The sequence below is a fragment of the Schistocerca americana genome, chromosome 1 (genome assembly GCF_021461395.2).
Source record: "Schistocerca americana isolate TAMUIC-IGC-003095 chromosome 1, iqSchAmer2.1, whole genome shotgun sequence".
Taxonomy (NCBI): domain Eukaryota; kingdom Metazoa; phylum Arthropoda; class Insecta; order Orthoptera; family Acrididae; genus Schistocerca; species Schistocerca americana.
In genome coordinates, this window is record NC_060119.1 from 146,695,969 (window position 1) to 146,713,648 (window position 17,680).

Below are 17,680 nucleotides of genomic sequence, written 5' to 3' on the forward strand. Positions count from 1 at the left end.
ATCGTTCGGTTTTTTTTATAGGAAAACTAATGTTTTATAGAATTGATAGCATTGCTTAATGGCAAAAAATACAGAACATTTTGCTTCGTGATTCAACGAATAGATATTGCGGTGACTTTTCTCACTCGGGAAATCAGTTGTTGTCATTCCAAAAAGAACAGTCTTAGCTCCAAGCATATCCTTCCATGAATGAGAAGAGCGCCTCAACAAATCGACGTATTATGTATATTCCAAAAGAAGACGCTGCAAATACATTGAAAAAATGTGTTTACTGATATTTTGGGATGACTGACTGTTAAGCTAATTTTATGCATCGACTAGTGCAACGGCAAAGATAAATTTGAAACATGCTCAGGAGTTAACTGCTGAGATGGAAGTTTTCGTCGAGTCAGGGGAATTTAAATTGTAGAAAACTGGAAAAGGAACTCAGTCAGCCACTTTCTTAGTCCGTGTCATGGAGGTCTGGAGAGAAACAAACCAGGACTTCAACGTTCTTTGCTCATCTTGTTTCAATAACATTCTGTTGGTTTGTATTGCAAGCTAATTCATCACTGAAATTGAAAGTACCATTGCACAAAGCCCTGCAGCAAGTGAACTATGAGGAACAAACCTACGAAATACATACGTACTTCTGTTAGTTTACAAATAAATTTACTTTTAATTCACTGTCTGTTAGTTTACAAATAAATTTACATTTAATTCACTGTCAGTAGTTACCACATTTCAACACGTATATGTTAAACAGTCTCTAAATTGATACATTCACGTCATTGTGATGTAACATGCAAATGACCTTAGCCAAAGTCAGCAAAACATTGCTCAAATTTCATTCTCGTCTGCTTAAAATATCATACAGTAGGAAGTGTTGCTTTTAGATGTTTAAGAACTGCAGTTAAAGCCCTTAGAGATTAGAATTCCCGTGTGTGTGTGTGTGTGTGTGTGTGTGTGTGTGTGTGTGTCTGTGTCCACGTACGAAACATAAAGGAGGAGGAAGAAATAAAGGCGATCTGCTAGATTTATTACCGAGGTCCGAGGGTCAGCTATATCTATTCGCTTACTTACTCTGTGTGAAATGGCGTGTAATTACCAGTAACAAAACAAGAAGCGGCATCCTTTCATTCGTGTTCTGCGCGCCGTCTTATCTGTCTCATTTAACGCAGCTGATTATTGTTATGTGAAGTTGTTATCCCAGACACAATGTGTGACTGTGAAGTTAATAGACAGCTTTTTTTGTGTAGGCATTTCTGTGCCAACAAGCGTTTACACTGTTCAGGTTCTTTCCGTAAACGTTTCTTCGCTTTTTGGATTTAATGCTAGAAGAGTTGGTGTAGTGTAAAGAACTTTAGCCAACACAGAGTTCAAATCAACGCTGAGTGCAGTGGTTTTCGAACCATCACCCTATTGCTTTCTTATGCAGCTGACACTTTCATGTAGATAAAGCACAACATTGATTTCTAACTAAACTTGTGTTATCCGATATTCCGTAAGCACGTACCACACAGACTAACCGATAATGCAGAACTATATCAAAGGCTTCCAGAATCAAGAAACAGCTCACTTTAATCAGTCCGCTCTCATGATACCATGAGGTTCTCTGCACGTTACCCGATTTGACTTAAGAGCAGTGTTCACTGCATCAGAGTAAAAAATGACAGAAAAATGTCGGAGGAAGTCATGAGAGGTACCACTTCATTCATTTACAGGCTGCAGTCGCAGAGATGTCAGCTTTATTTTTACGGATTAACCACCTGGTGTATAAATTCCATCTCTTTTAAAATTTGTAATGTACAGTTGTCAGGAGACTAACTGTTTAAAGTTGTCTCGTAACTGTTGACTGTGAAACTTCTTTATTAAATATTTTACTTCAACTACTGAGTGACATTGAATGCAAGTGAACCTACTTTCTCTTCACTTATCCTTATCATGTCAACACTGACCCACAATATTCTAGCGCAACGCAATCTGACTGCTCAAAAAAAATTAGAACATGACATCAAATAATTAATGCAAAAGAATGGCCCTGACTAAAAATAAATCTTAACAATAACCTATAGATCTCATTAAGCACTTACCTCACAGAAATCTTCATTGCGCGAACTACTGCAATACAGCGAGCGTCAATACTGCCAGCTAAATAAGATTCTAACTACTAAAGCCACTAACTATTAATAGGCATGTGGTTAGCAAAGGAAAGATTTTGTTGCAAACCAAATAATGTATCCAGTTCAGGCACAAACATAAATCTTCATTGACATCTAGTACAGAGGTATATAATCATGAATAATATTCAACCTCCAAGTCGAACATGTACAGATCGTTAGCCTACGCTAACACTTCAGACCTCTACCCTCCATCAATGCTAACTTCTCACATTTAACATCCATCACTGCTGGCTGTTCACCTCCAACTGCCCAACAGTACTTCCATCACTGCTGGCGACTAACTTCCAACTGCCCAACACTACTGGCGATTAACTTCCAACAACGAGTCCAATCAGGCACAGAAACTCTCACAAAGAAAGCGCAGTCAGAGATCCAACGCAAAGCGCTACACAGCGCTGCCAACACAGAAACAGCCCACTTACAACTGTTGCATAACGAAGGATCTAAACAGTAAATATGACGAACTTGTTGGAATCAGTTGGCTTAGAAATTTTTTGTCCTTTCAGTAATTTCATTTGCGGACACGTTTAGCCTTGTTTAAGAAGGGAAGAGAATCTCAGTGTCTGAGATGTGGTACTGTAAAAGGACGTTCAAAATTATTCTGACTGATAAAGAAATGAGAAAGTTCTTCGCAGAATTGGCGAGGAAATAAATATGTGGGAAATACTGTCAAGAAGTAGGGACAGAATGAGAGGAAAAGTGTAAAGACATTTATATATGTACACTTTTCGGGTTGTTGCGTAAATCGCGTAATATTTCATTGCTGCAACTGCTCGCCGTCTTGAGGTGGTGGTAGCTGCTGCTGTCACGTCTGCAAGGCACGACTGATGATCGCGCGCGGCGTCGAAATTTATCAGGCCGGGAGCAGGCAATACGCGCCCGATAAATTTCGACGCCGCCGCGCGATCATCACCAGTCGCTCCTTGCAGACGTGACAACAGCATCTACCACCACCTGAAGACGGCGAGCAGTTGCATCGATGAAATATTGTGCGATTTAAGCAATATTGTCCGGCGGCAAACCTGAGAAGCGTATTTGCAACATATCCGTCGGGAAAGCATGAAATGTCATAGGCGCGCGGGATTAGCCGAGCCGTCTAGGGCGCTGCAGTCATGGACTGTGCGGCTGGTCCCGGCGGAGGTTCGAGTCCTCCCTCGGGCATGGGTGTGTGTGTTTGTCCTTAGGATAATTTAGGTTAAGGAGTGTGTAAGCTTAGGGACTGACGACCTTAGCAGTTAAACCTATAAGATTTCACACACATTTGAACATTTATGAAATGTCATAATATACATCTACAATAATTAATAGAGGACGTGTGGTGTAAGTGCCAAAAAAAGAGGGGGGGGGGGGTGGAATCAAATTATTTCTGTGTCGATCACTAAATTTCATTGTTGTATACTGTGGCTTAGGTATGTACACCGGATCATCTTCTGTTCAAGTCGTATCCAATACCTCCTTCTGTAGTCCATCACAAATTACATCCATTCTCCATTTTAACACTCCTCGTAATACTCACTGGAATTATGTATGATATCATCTGAAGATGGCCTGATTTACCAATCGAAACTGTTAATCAATACTCAACACATTCAGCTGTTGTGATCTAGACAAACATAACTGTAAGTAATTAGGAGGGAGGCTGAATAAATAAGTTCGAAACTGGGATTGAGACATGGCAGCCACTTATACTAGCCTGAAAATTATTTTCCTCTTCCACATACTCCCCTTGTAAACACTTATCCCATTCTCCGACAAGACGTTAAAAGCCTGCAGAATGGAATTTTTGTGGCAGCGTTCGCATCTAATGAGTGACGTCTCTTGACAAAACAAATTTATTTAGTTCCTTAAATTGCTGCAGCCCAGAAGACCGATGTGTTCCGGAGGTAGCGCAATATCCATAGACGGGGAAACAATGTGCCATCAAATGGTTCAAACGACTCTGACCACTATGGGACTTAACTGACGGTTACTTACACAGATAAATCAGCTCTGACGTTTTTCGAGATACACTTTGTGATAAATAGGAGGTCATGCTCAACTTAGATGCGAGGCGTAATTAGTAGTGTCGTAGATTGAAAGTGGGGTGTGCTTTCGGGCGGCAGTTCGAATTCCCGTTGTGGGCTATAATTTTTTTTCGGTTTTAATGGCTGAAAAATCAAATGGCTCTGAGCACTATGGGACTTAACATCTGATGTCATCAGTCCCCTAGAACTTAGAACTATTTAAACCTAACTAACCTAAGGACATCACACACATCCATGCCCGAGGCAGGATTCGAACCTGCGACCGCAGCGGTCGCGCTGTTCCAGACTGTAGCGGTTCGGCCACTCCGGCCGGCAATGTGCCATCACTGGGTAGCTAGGGCAACCAGGACGCTCCTTGTTTGTGACCTTTTCTTGTCATTTGCTGACTTTTTGTATCCAGTTGAACACAAATTTCCAAGAAATACCATTCTACCGTATATGGAACGAATTTCGCTATGGACAAGGTCTACTGACAGTTTCTCGGCTCCCAATTATCACTTTTTTTCCAATCGGTTACACACACATAGCACACCAACCACCTTGGTCTGACTGCAGATCGTAAGCCATTGGCCGCGGAATACTGTGTATCGGCTACCATCCACGCGACCTGTGCAGCCACCTTCTAGATACGTATAGGCGCGACATGTAAAACTATTTGCGGTATTCTGTCATCTGAGACTTATTGACTCGCCCTCGAAACAGCGAGGTACTTAACATCAAGGCAACAAAATAACCCATGACGGACGGAGCAAGGAATACATAGAAGCGGACTAGCACTGGCGAAAGGGCTCTGCTGGCCAAGAGAAATCTACTGGTATCAAACATTGGCCTTAATTTGAGGAAGAAATTTATGAGAGTGGTCGTTTTGAGCACAGCATTCTATGGTAGTCAAACATGGATTATGGGAAAACTGGAACAGAAGAGAGTGGAAGTATTGGAGATGTGGTGCTACAGACAAATGCTGAAAATTAGGTGGGCTGATAAGTTAAGGCATGAGGAGGTTATCTAGAGAATGGGCGAGGAAAAGAATATATGAAAAAGACTGATGAGAAGAAGGGATGGGATGATAGGAAATCTGTTAAGACATGAGAGAATAACTTCCATGGTACTAGAGGGAGCTGTAGAAGGTAAAAACAGTAGAGGAAAACAGATTGGGATACATCCAGCAAATAACTGAGGACATAGATTGCAAGTGCTATTCTGAGATGAAAAGGTTGGCACAGCTTAGGATTTCGTAGCGGACTGCATCAAACCAGTCAGAAGACAGATGTCCCAGAAAAAAACTCGTTAAATGGACTGACTCGCCCCGGAGCGAGTTTGAACGTCGACTTCGCTCTCTACGCCTGCGTCCAGCATTTCTACCTTGTCAGGTTTCGGCTCTTGAGGAAGAATGACCTGCCATTCTTCCATAGACAGTGAGACACCTCACTGAAAGTGTTCCCAACAGAGTCCGTCATAAGGGCGAAGGGTTGATATACCCAGTATTAATCTTCACTTATAGGTGCCCGGATACTTTTAATCCAGAGATTGTGTATGGAAAGCATTCTTCGCTGATATGGTTAAGAATTCGTCCACGGAATCAATATTACCTCCTAACCTTGGGAGGTAGGTTATTTTATCAAAGTAAAATTGGCCATGAAAGATGGCGAAGTCCTGGAGAAACAGTGCTCACTTTGTAGATGCGCTAACCACTACGCCATCCTGGCAAAGTGGCTTTGCACAACTGCACGAACTACTCTAGGACGCCTCCCTCCTCGATCCAAATTCCTCAATGCAGTGCTGTTCGAGTTTAGTGGGCTGAGGCATGAATGAGGTTTTCGATTGAGGAAGGAAGCGTGCTAGGGTATTCCGTGCAGTTGGGCAAAGCCACTGTGCCTGGGTGGCGAAGTGGTTATAGCATATACTTACTGAGCTGGAGACCCGGGTTCGAACTCTGGTGTTGGTACAAATTTTCATTCGTGGCTTCACTCTGCATATACAGGGTGGTCCATTGATCGTGACCGGGCCAAATATTTCACGAAATAAGCGCCAAACAAAAACTACAAAGAACAAAAATTGTCTAGCTTCAAGGGGGAAACCAGATTGCGCTATGGTTGGCCCGCTAGATGGCGCTGCCATAGGTCGAACGGATATCAACTGCGTTTTTTTAAAAATAGGAACCCCCATATTTTATTACATATACTTGTAACACGTAAAGAAATGTGAATGTTTTAGTTTGACCACTTTTTTCGCTTTGTGATAGATGGCGCTGTAATAGTCACAAACATATGGCTCACAATTTTAGACGAACAGTTGGTAACAGGTAGGTTTTTTAAATTAAAATACAGAACGTAGGTACGTTTGACGTTTATTTCGGTTGTTCAAATGTGATACAGGTACCTTTGTGAACTTATCATTACTGAGAACGCATGCTGTTACAGCGTGTTTACCTGTAAATACAACATTAATGCAACAAATGCTCAAAATGATGTCCGTCAACCTCAATGCATTTGGCAATACGTGTAAAGACATTCCTCTCAATAGCGAGTAGTTCGCCTTCGGTAATGTTCGCACACGTATTGACAATGCGCTGACGCATGTTGTCAGGCGTTGTCGGTGGATCAGGATAGCAAATATCGTTCAACTTTCCCCACAGAAAGAAATCCGGGGATGTCAGATCCGGTGAACGTGCGGGACATGGTATGGTGCTTCGACGACCAATCCACCTGTCAGGAAATATGCTATTCGATACCGCTTCAACCGCACGCGAGCTATGTGCCGGACATCCATCATATTGGAAGTACCTCGCCATTCTGTCATGCAGTGAAACATCTTGTAGTAACATCGGTAGAACATTACGTAGAAAATCAGCACACATTGCACCATTTAGATTGCCATCGATAAAATGGGCGCCAATTATCCTTGCTCCCATAATGCCGCACCGTACATTAACCCGCCAAGGTCGCTGATGTTCCATCCGTCGCAGCCATCGTGGATTTTCCGTTGCCCAATAGTGCATATAATATCGGTTTGTCCGCAGCTCGTGGTCGTGCGGTAGCATTCTCGCTTCCGGCGCCCGGGTTCCCGGATTCGATTCCCGGCGGAGTCAGGGATTTTCTCTGCCTCGTGATGACCGGGTGTTGTGTGATGTCCTTAGTTTAGTTAGGTTTAAGTAGTTCTGAGTTCTAGGGGACTGATGACAATAGATGTTAAGTCCCATAGTGCTCAGAGCCATTTGAACCATGCCGGTTTACGTTACGCTTCGTCGCTAAACAGAACGAGAGCAAAAAATCTGTCATCGTCCCGTAATTTCTCTTGTGACCAATGGCAGAACTGTACACGACGTTCAAAGTCATCGCCATGCAATTCCTGGTGCATAGTAAGGTGGTACGGGTGCAATCGATGTTCATGTAGCATTCTCAACACCAACGTTTTTGAGATTCCCGATTCTCGCGTAGTTTGTCTGCTTCTGACGTGCGAATTAGCCGCTACAGCAGCTAAAACACCTGGTTGACGTTTCACATGTGGCTGAACACTTCCTGTTTACTTACATAACGTAACTATCCGGCGAACGGTCCGGACACTTGAATGATATCGCCCAGGATACATCAACACGATATCGACCTTTTCCGCAATTGGTAAACGATCCATTTTAACATGGGTAATTTATCACGAAGCAAATACCGCGCACTGGCGGAATGTTACGTGATACCACGTACTTATCGGTTTGTGACTATTACCGCGCCATCTATCACAAAGCGAAAAAAGTGGTCCAACGAAAACATTCAAATTTCTTTACGTACTACACGAATATGTAATAAAAATGAGGGTTCCTATTTAAAAAAGCGCAGTTGATATCCGTTTGACCTATGGCAGCGCCATCCACTGGGCCAACCATAGCACCATCTGGTTTCCCCCTTCAAGCTAGACGAGTTTCGTTCTTTGTAGTTTCTTCGTTTGATGCTTATTTCGTGAGATATTTGGCCTGGCCACGATCAATGGACCACCCTGTATACATCACTGATAGTTGAGACTTGAGAAGGTCTCTGGAAGCACACAGTTTCATAAGGAGAAATGCATTCAAAGAAGCTGGAAAAAGTGATTCAAGAGTAGTTGTTTCAGGCTCCCATTAAATGATAGCCAATATTTAACTTTGATGCTGTTTTTCTTGAGGGAAAATACTGAAAATGCATAATAATAGCTGCAATTTTAAGAAATGGCAAGGTTCATGTGCTCGGTTTTGCCCCCAGATCACTACTGAAGATGAGTCGTCATTTATCTATACGATTACAGTATCGATATCTTCGGCATTGATATTTGAGTGAAGCCAGAGGACGTCGGTACAGAAGTGGTATTTACAGGAGGACAGAATCGACTAGATGTCATTAACACATGAAACACAGCAAGAATCCTTCAACTGTTGTGTTAGATGTGTGTTTAATTACGCAATGGTTTAAATGGACGGTGAGTTGTTCCACTGTAAAATGGCACTTCGTAGGCGATGTTCGACCGAGACCGCAATCGAGTACCGCAGCTGTGGTGCAAGAATATTGTTAGGGCTGCAACTGGATGCAGGTGCTGAATGTTCTTTATGGAACTCTCAGTCCATTAATACACCATCCCATCAATGAACACATTCTTCATGAAGTACACTACCGGTCAAAAGTTTTCGATCACCCATGACAGAAACTGAACACTTTATTTCAATGTACAAACACGTCGTACAAAGTAAACAAACCAACAAAATAAATATTATCAGTCTTTATCAAAGCAGAGAACAACATGATTTAGATTTTAGCCTCTCAGAGCAGCTGCACGAACGCGTGGCATTCTGGGAATAATATTTTGTAGTATTTTTGCAGATACTGCAATCCAACGCGTCTCTGAATTATTCCATCGACCTCCAACATTAGGTGGCCTCGGCTTTCCGATTTCCCTCTTCATCCCATAAGTCAGGTGACTGACGTGGCCAAGTCATAATCTTTCGTTCCCCATATTTCTCTCTTCTATTGATAAACCCTCTGCACAGTTCAGAAGCATGTTTAGGATCATTATCCGGCTGCAGAACAAATCCTCGACCAACGAGTCCCTTGCTAAATAGAAATGCATTGTTAACCAGTACCCTGTGATAGCCTTCCTCCTCTAGTATTCCATTAATTCTCGTTAAATCACCGACTCTATCCTCCGCAAAACATCCCCACGCCATGAGCGCCCCTCAAAGAACACTACGAAAGAACATTCGCATTCGGGAGGACGACGGTTCAATCCCGCGTCCGGCCATCCTGATTTAGGTTTTCCGTGATTTCCCTAAATCACTCCAGGCAAATGCCGGGATGGTTCCTTTCAAAGGGCACGGCCGACTTCCTTCCCCGTCCTTCCCTAATCCGATGAGACCGATGACCTCGCTGTCTGGTCTCCTTCCCCGAAAACAACCAACAACCAACGAAAGAACATTCGACGATTGCTGTCAGAGATATCACACATATATTCGTTCGTGGATAATACCTTGGACCATTGCTGCACACTCGATTTTTGTGTTGCTGTGCTCATTGCAATCTTTTCACCTAATTTTGTTTGCGTAACAAAGGTATTTGGCAGCCGTACATCGACCGGCCGAGGTGGTCGAGCGGTTCTAGGCGCTTCAGTCTGGAACCGCGCGACCACTACGGTCGTAGGTTCGAATCCTGCCTCGGGCATGGATGTGTGTGATGTCCTTAGGTTAGTTAGGTTTAAGTAGTTCTAAGTTCTAGAGGACTGATGACCTCAGATGTTAAGTCCCATAGTTCTCAGAGCCATTTGAACCAGCTGTACATCCCTTTAAACATTTTTCTATGTCCATCCTTGTGATTGAAGGTCTGAGGGACTTCGACTGCTCACTGATGTAATAAAATGGAACCCTTACAGCCGTCCTTGCGAGGCCATTTAATGTATGGCTACCAGTTTCGGTGCTTCAGTACACTATCTTCAGGCTAGAGCTGATGCTGAGGGGTTTAACACCATCCGTATACACGATGCATCAACCATTTGACGGTTGGACAGACAACTCTGTTACAGGTAGTCTGCGAAAACAAGTTATAGATGTTGGCCAGTGATGAACCTTGTATGTGGATGATGATAACCCACTCAGCGTCAGCTAAGACCTGAAGATGGTGCACCGAAGCACCGAAACTGGTAGCCATATAATAAATGACATTGTAAGGACGGCTGTAGGTGTTACATTTTATAGCACTTTAAACTTTGATCACGCAGAGACGCTGCACTGTCGAGGCGGATGGAGCTGCTTGTATACTGTTTACATCCTCCCGAATTTCAGGTGTAATTACGAGTGCTCGGACGTTTACTGTTTACAAATATGAACCGATCGTCCCTGTATGTTGTTGCACGGGGGCTTCTAGATAGCGGAACACCTGCACTGGCACCAGTTTGCTTGAACCGCTGTAGCTTGTACACTGCTGTAGACTCGGCTACGCCTACTTTTGCTGCTGTTGTCCTACTAAACTAGCCTTCCTGATGCAGAGCTACAATTACAGCATGTTTTTCCAACTCCGATCTCCTGTTTCCGTCCTACTAGAAGGTAATATGGTATGAACGTGATCAGACACACAGACATCACAGACATGCTGTTAGATGCACACAGTGTTTTGCAAACTAACAGGAACTGATTGCTGCACAGATAGCTGAAGGGATGAGGGCTATTCGACTGGAACTGTCGTAGGTAAAGGCACGTTGGTTTTTTTTTTTTTTTTTTTTTTTTTTTTACAATGGTGTTTATAGTTTCCTGCCGTTATGTAGACAGGAGTGACACCACCAGCAGTCGACTAATGGTGTAAGCGCCCAGAAGATGACCCCTACGTCGGGTTGAAACCGGTTGGTGTTTAATAATAATAAATGCGATTAAGACTGTTAATGAATTATTGACTAGTGTATAATCTGTATTCCTGAGCTTAATTTCGGAAATTAGATGTAATATTTAAGGTCGGCGAGGAAAAAGGAAAGTGTACAAAGCATGAACAGAAACCTGAGCGCGCGGCCCATTGTGAAGTGCATGGCAAGGCGCAGCTGCAGTAGGCAAACAGCTGCGCTTTCTGCGTCCCCAGCCGGCCACGTGTTCACTATCGAGGCGTAACGGCTCCCGAATGCGATCTTGGAAGCAACGCCCGCGTTCTACCGCCAACGCTAACGGAAAAAGCAACGAGTGCCTGGTGCTGGTTCAGCATTATTGGAGGTCCCACTTCGCTTTGACAGTCTGGAAAAAGGCTGCTTCTGTTATCAATGCGACGTAACCGTCGCGAATGTGTCTGCTCAAATTTAATGACACGGACGATGGTTCAAAGTGAAGATTGCTGTTCTGTCCACAAGACATCGGAAGAAGTGGCGGCATTGCGTATCATTGCCCGCTCAAACAGAGGCTCGCTACGAATGGAGACCGTAAGAGTGTGCTCCAGGGTGCTCGCGTATTTCTTCACACGATTCAAGATGCGGTCGATATGTTGAATCATGCCTAGTCGTCAAATGTGGGGTGTCTGGGGAAACTGCTTTCTTAGATCTCTAGACAACATTCAAGCAAATCGTATTAATGAATTTTATTACAAAAGGAAATGATTAAATACTTTGTGTTGAACAGATGTGTCGCAATCAAAGCACGGCAGACAAAATAAAAACTCTCTTCAGTATAACTATTTCATGTTTGAGCTACATAAATGTACGAGGAAAGTAATGACGCCGTAACACGATAGGATTAAGATCAGCTGACTATAGGAGTTCAGAAAATACCCTTTACTATTCTGGTTGTCTCACTCTTAGACCATATAGTGGGAAACACGGGAGCGTTAAAAGCCAATGTGCTACTGAAAAACAAACCGATGCGCATGATCTGCCAGCATTTCATTGCCTCATACGCCTGTGAATGTTTTTAATAACATAAAGTGTCCGATGTAGGCAACGGCCTTGCCGCAGTGGTAACGCCGGTTCCCGTCAGATCACCGAAGTTAAGCACTGTCGGGCTGCGCTAGCACTTGGATGGGTGACCATCCGGTCTGCCTAGCGCTGTTGGCAAGCGGGGTGCACTCATCCCTTGTGAGGCAAACTGAGGAACTACTTGATTGAGGACTAGAGGTTCCGGTCTTGTAAACTGTCATACGGTCGGCAGAGAGGTGTGCTGACCACATGCCACTCCATATCCGCATCCAGAGACGTCTTTAGTCCAAGGATGACACGGCGGCCGGTCAATACTGTTGGGCTTCATGGCCTGTCCGGATGGAGTATAGAGTTTTAGGGAATCCGATGTATCGATATGCAGAAAACATCATTATCGGCTCTAGTTATATCGAAAAATGTTTCGGTGTATCGACGAAAAAAGTATCGCCGTAACGGTCTATAAACATATCGGCACCACATTGTAAATATACTGCCGGTTCTAGAGTTGTATATTTATAAATTGATTTATCACTAGATATTCTGTACATCAATAAGCTAAGACCCTGCCTATCCATCTTAGAACAAGAATTGAAAGAAAAACAATGCATGTTCACGCTTATGGTTCAAATGGCTCTAAGCACTATGGGACTTAACATCTGAGGTCATCAGTCCCCTAGACTTAGAACTACTTAAACCTAACTAACCTAAGAACATCACACACATCCATGCCCGAGGCAGGATTCGAACCTGCGACCGTAGGAGCAGCACGGCTCCGGAGTTAAGCCCCTAGAACCGCTCGGCTACTGCGGCCAGCTGTTCACGCTTAGCGATAACCACTTTGCTAACAATGTTAACTGCATGTAAGTGGCACTATAAAAGGTGTCCGTAAATCCGTTTCGTCAGATATCGCATTTGTACGAAACGCTTCATGTCGAAGTCCCTGTTTTTGAAAAATATGTAAAAATCAGCCAACCGGTTGCATAGGTTTTCTGTATACCTTGACCAGGTTTCGTCACCTCTAAGGGTGACTTCATCAGAAGGTAAGGTAATTACGTGAAGAACATATCGTCAAAGATGTACAGTGATTTACGAGCTGAGTTGCTGAAGTCATACATTAAATATAAAACATAATGTCCTTCAAAAGGTCAAACATTAAAACATAAGTAACACCGGTGTGCTGTGAGGAGACTGTTTTTTTTTTTTTTTTCATTTCTGCTGACGTCAGTGACCTAGCAGTTGTAGTGCCAAAATTGCGCGGCGAAGCTAAAGGTTGCATTTTCTGTTGGTAGCGCCGAGCGCCGATTACGTCAGCATTTCCCTTTCACACGCCTTCACCCGCCGCAAAGACCAGTCTTGTAATTTAGATTTTTGTTCATCACTTTCAGGAACTGTTTTTGAAGATTGCCGATGTGAAGAAATAGCACACTAGTTGCGTTAAAAATCCCCCTCTGCCATCCATCCGCCACTGCAATCGTTCGTCTTCTTTTGTACCACTGTACATTCATGGTTTGAGGGTTCACAAGTTTTTAAGTTCTCATGCCCTGGTATTTCATTTTCATATCAGTTCTTATTTTTTATTCATGTGTTTATTCTTCAGAAAAATGTGGTGCAATCCTGAGGATGGTCTCGATCGTAGAAACATTCGAACACAAATATCCCGAACACCATGAGCATCGCGCGAAGGCAGGTTTGCACAATGATATTTCTTCTTATGAATTTCACTCGGGATAGAAATGTCGCTAACATTGCTGAAGATTTCGCGCGTTGGCGATCATTTCGCGTCAAACCACGCGTGATGGATCACTTTTCAGGAAACTGTCCCTTGCAATTGATTATGAATCGAAATACACTATAGGTACGAGGGTAAACCCAAAAGTAAGGTCTCCTATATTTTTTATAAATACATAGACCTGTTTATTTCCACAATGGTTTACATCAGTTTACAGCTTGAACATTTAGCTATTTTTCGACATAATCATCATTTCTGTCGATGGGTTTTTGTAGATGCTGTTTCAGTTTTTGTATGACCATGTCATACCAGCTCGCCGCCATGCTGTTCAGAAAGTTATGAACTGGCGTGATTGTTGCTTGGTCTCAGGTGTAAAGTGGTATGCCCAGGTTTCGTCACCCGTGACAATTGAGTCCAGAAAGTTGTCCTGTTCGACTGCAAGGCGGTGAAAAAATGCGCGGGAGGCATCAACTCGTTGCCGCATGTAGTCCTCGGGAATCCTCAGGAACCAACGTGCAGAGATCGTCCAGGGTGATCCGCAGATCTTCAGGCATGCTTTGCTCAACCTTCAACACTGTCTCCTCAGAAATTGACGGTCTCCCGCTCCTTTGTTCGTCGTAAATTTCGGCCCGATCAGCTGCAAACTCTCTACACCACTTACGAACATTTTTGAAGACTCACCATTTTCGTCAGTTGACGATGGATTTCAATCAGCGCAGTGCCCTTTGCGTTCAGAAACCGAATAACTGCGCGCAATTCGCACTTGGCGGTAACATCCAACGGGAGCTCCATTCTCAACGCCTGCCAAGCCAAGACTGAGCACCTCAGCGCGGCGTGCGCATGTTTACACACAGCGTGTGAAGCGCTCTTCATAACAGTGTGACCAACTGCCACACAAACAGAGTTCTGTACTTATAATAAATAGGAGATCTTACTTTTGGGATTACCATCGTATTTTACCGAAAACAATTTCAGATAATTTTCACTTCCATTTTTTTAAATTCATTCATCTTATATAAATTTAGTAGACGAATAGGCACTAAGTTATGTCATTATAAACTGGAAAACATTCGTATAGTAATCTTCTATAGATATGGGTAAGCAAATGAAAAACAAAAGTAAAAGTAATAATCTTGTTTCGAACAAGCGAGGCAAAATTAAGAAATCGCGAAGCTACACATTGTGCCACCATTTTGTCTCAGAATACCTCCCGCTAAAAGACACACAAAGCACGTGGAAAATACAGGGTGGCGCACGAAATGCTTTACCAATTGTTTCTTTACATTTTACGACGCACATTAGATATCCCGCTGGTATCTCTACAGCAGTACCAGCAGAGCTTGGAAAAACAAATGAGTTACGAAATGACGTGTAATTCACGATACTGCCGCTAGGAGACTAGTAAGCATCAATGGCTGACAATGGAAGACTGACGACACAGCAACGATCGGCAGTTGTGTTACTTTTTCATGAAACGAAAAGCGTTGTTGTTGTGACTCAGAGGCGTTTTCGACAACAGGTTAACACATGATGGGTCCCTTGCAAGAAGACCATCCACAGGTTGTACGATAAATTTGCACAGGAAGGAACAGTATTGGAAGCGAAGCGACTTCGGCCTAAGCCTGTTTGTTCGCCGGAGAATACTGAAGCGGTACGAGTTGTTGTACAGAAAAGTCCCGGGAAATCCTGTAGAAAGGCAGCAGTGCAACTGGGAATATCCAGACGCTCCGTTCAACGCATTCTTAAAAGTGACCTCCATATGTACCCATACAAGATGACCTGTGCACAGAAGTTCACTGAAGAACACAAGCAGCAGAGACTACTGTTTGCTCAGTGCGCGGGGGATAGGGAAAAAACTCTCAATAACGTTTGGTTTTCAGACGAGGCGCATTTTCATTTAGACGGTGTGGTTAACAAACAAAATGTACGCTTCCGGGCCACTGAAAACCCGCAAGTGCCACATGAACGACAACATTATGCTCCGAGGATTACAGCATGGACAGCAATTTCCAGTCGCGGATTTATTGGACTCTTTTTATTTGAAGAAACTATGAACAACGAGCGATATTTGAGCATGCTTCGTAATAGCTTCATTCCACAGCTTCTTGCTACTGCCTTGCCCTTCGACACGCAGTGGTTCATGCAAGATGGAGCAAGGCCACATACTACAAACACTGTGTTGGAGTTTTTACACTAGCATTTCGACATGCGGATAATTTCACTCAGGTTTCCAGGTCGCTTCAATGACGGACAAAATAGCCCCCCCCCCCCCCCCAATAGTCCAGACCACAATATATGTGACTTTTATCTTTGGGAGTACCTAAAGGAAAAAATTTTCCCGAAACGTCCACGTGATTTAATGGAGCACAAAAGACTCATTCTTCAAGCTTGCAGTGAAATAACGGAAGACATGTGCCGTAGGGTAATCACTAACTTCAGTGTTCGTTTGAAGGAAGTTAGGAAACGAAATGGTGGACATATTGAGCATGTGCTGAGTTAGAACAAATTTCCATGGACGGCTCTTCATTGTAATATATGTTCCTTCCAGATTGTATTGACAATAAAGTTTATATTCAAAAACAAAATGGTAACACATTTCGTGCGCCACCCTGAACATTGAAAACTATGACCGTCGTGTTTTCAGAAACGGTAGAGTGTCTACGGTACGCCGATACAAATGTTCGCTTAAGGCCCTCTTTCACTGAGTGAAGTTTCAGTGGGAAATCGGGTTATGGTATTTGTCACATTCTGGTGCTCAAATCCTAGTACATGATGTTGTTGTTGTTGTTGCTGTTGTTGTGGTCTTCAGTCCTGAGACTGGTTCGATGCAGCTCTCCACGCCACTCTATCCTCTGCAAGCTTCTTCATCTCCCAGTACCCACTGCAACCTACATCCTTCTGAATCTGCTTAGTGTATTCATCTCTTGGTCTCCCTCTACGGTTTTTACCCTCCATGCTGCCCTCCAGTACCAAATTGGTGATCCCTTGATGCCAAAGAACATGTCCTACCAACCGATCCCTTCTTCTGGTCAAGTTGTGCCACAAACTCCTCTTCTCCCCAATTCTATTCAATACCTCTTCATTATTTATCTGATCTACCTATTTAATCTTCAGCATTCTTCTGTAGCACTACATTTCGAAAGCTTCTATTCTCTTCTTATCCGAACTATTTATCGTCCATGTTTCACTTCCATACATGTCTACACTCCATACAAATACTTTCAGAAACGACTTCCTGACACTTAAATCTATACTCGATGTTAACAAATTTCTCTTCTTCAGAAACGTTTTCCTTGCCATTGCCAGTCTATATTTTATATCCTCTCTACTTCGACCATCATCAGTTATTTTGCTCCCCAAATAGCAAAACTCCTTTACTACTTTAAGTGTCTCATTTCCTAATCTAATTCCCTCAGCATCACCCGACTTAATTCGACTACATTCCATTATCCTCGTTTTGCTTTTGTTGATGTTCATCTTATATCCTCCTTTCAAGACACTGTCCATTCCGTTCAACTGCTCTTCCAAGTCCTTTGCTGTCTCAGTACATAAGCGATGATATTTACTGCAGCAGTACTCGGTAGTGCAGCTTCTCCATGTGGATCTAGCTGGCGCTCCGGCCCGGCCTAGCTGGTGCCACGCTATCGCCGGGTAGCGCATGCGGCGTCGTCTGTATACCGGTTTGCGCGCCGCAGCCGCTGCCGCCGCCGCCGCCGCGTCTAGAGTTTGGGGGCCGTCACGGAGCAGGCACGCGGAACGAGGCACGTCGGACAACACCCTCCCCTCGCCCCCGACCCCCGTTGCTCCCCCCCCCCTTCCGCCCGCCCCCACACACACCGGCGAGTCCTTTCTCCCGTCTCCGCTGAATG

At 43.7% G+C, this 17,680-nt stretch overlaps 1 protein-coding gene and 1 pseudogene across 1 annotated transcript in view; both read left to right on the forward strand.

Annotated features, from left to right (window-relative positions):
- Window positions 1-17,680, forward strand: part of LOC124620838 (probable G-protein coupled receptor Mth-like 1) — a 548,776-nt gene that overhangs the window by 393,010 nt on the left and 138,086 nt on the right. The window lies entirely within an intron of this gene.
- Window positions 12,103-12,220, forward strand: LOC124561734 (annotated as a pseudogene).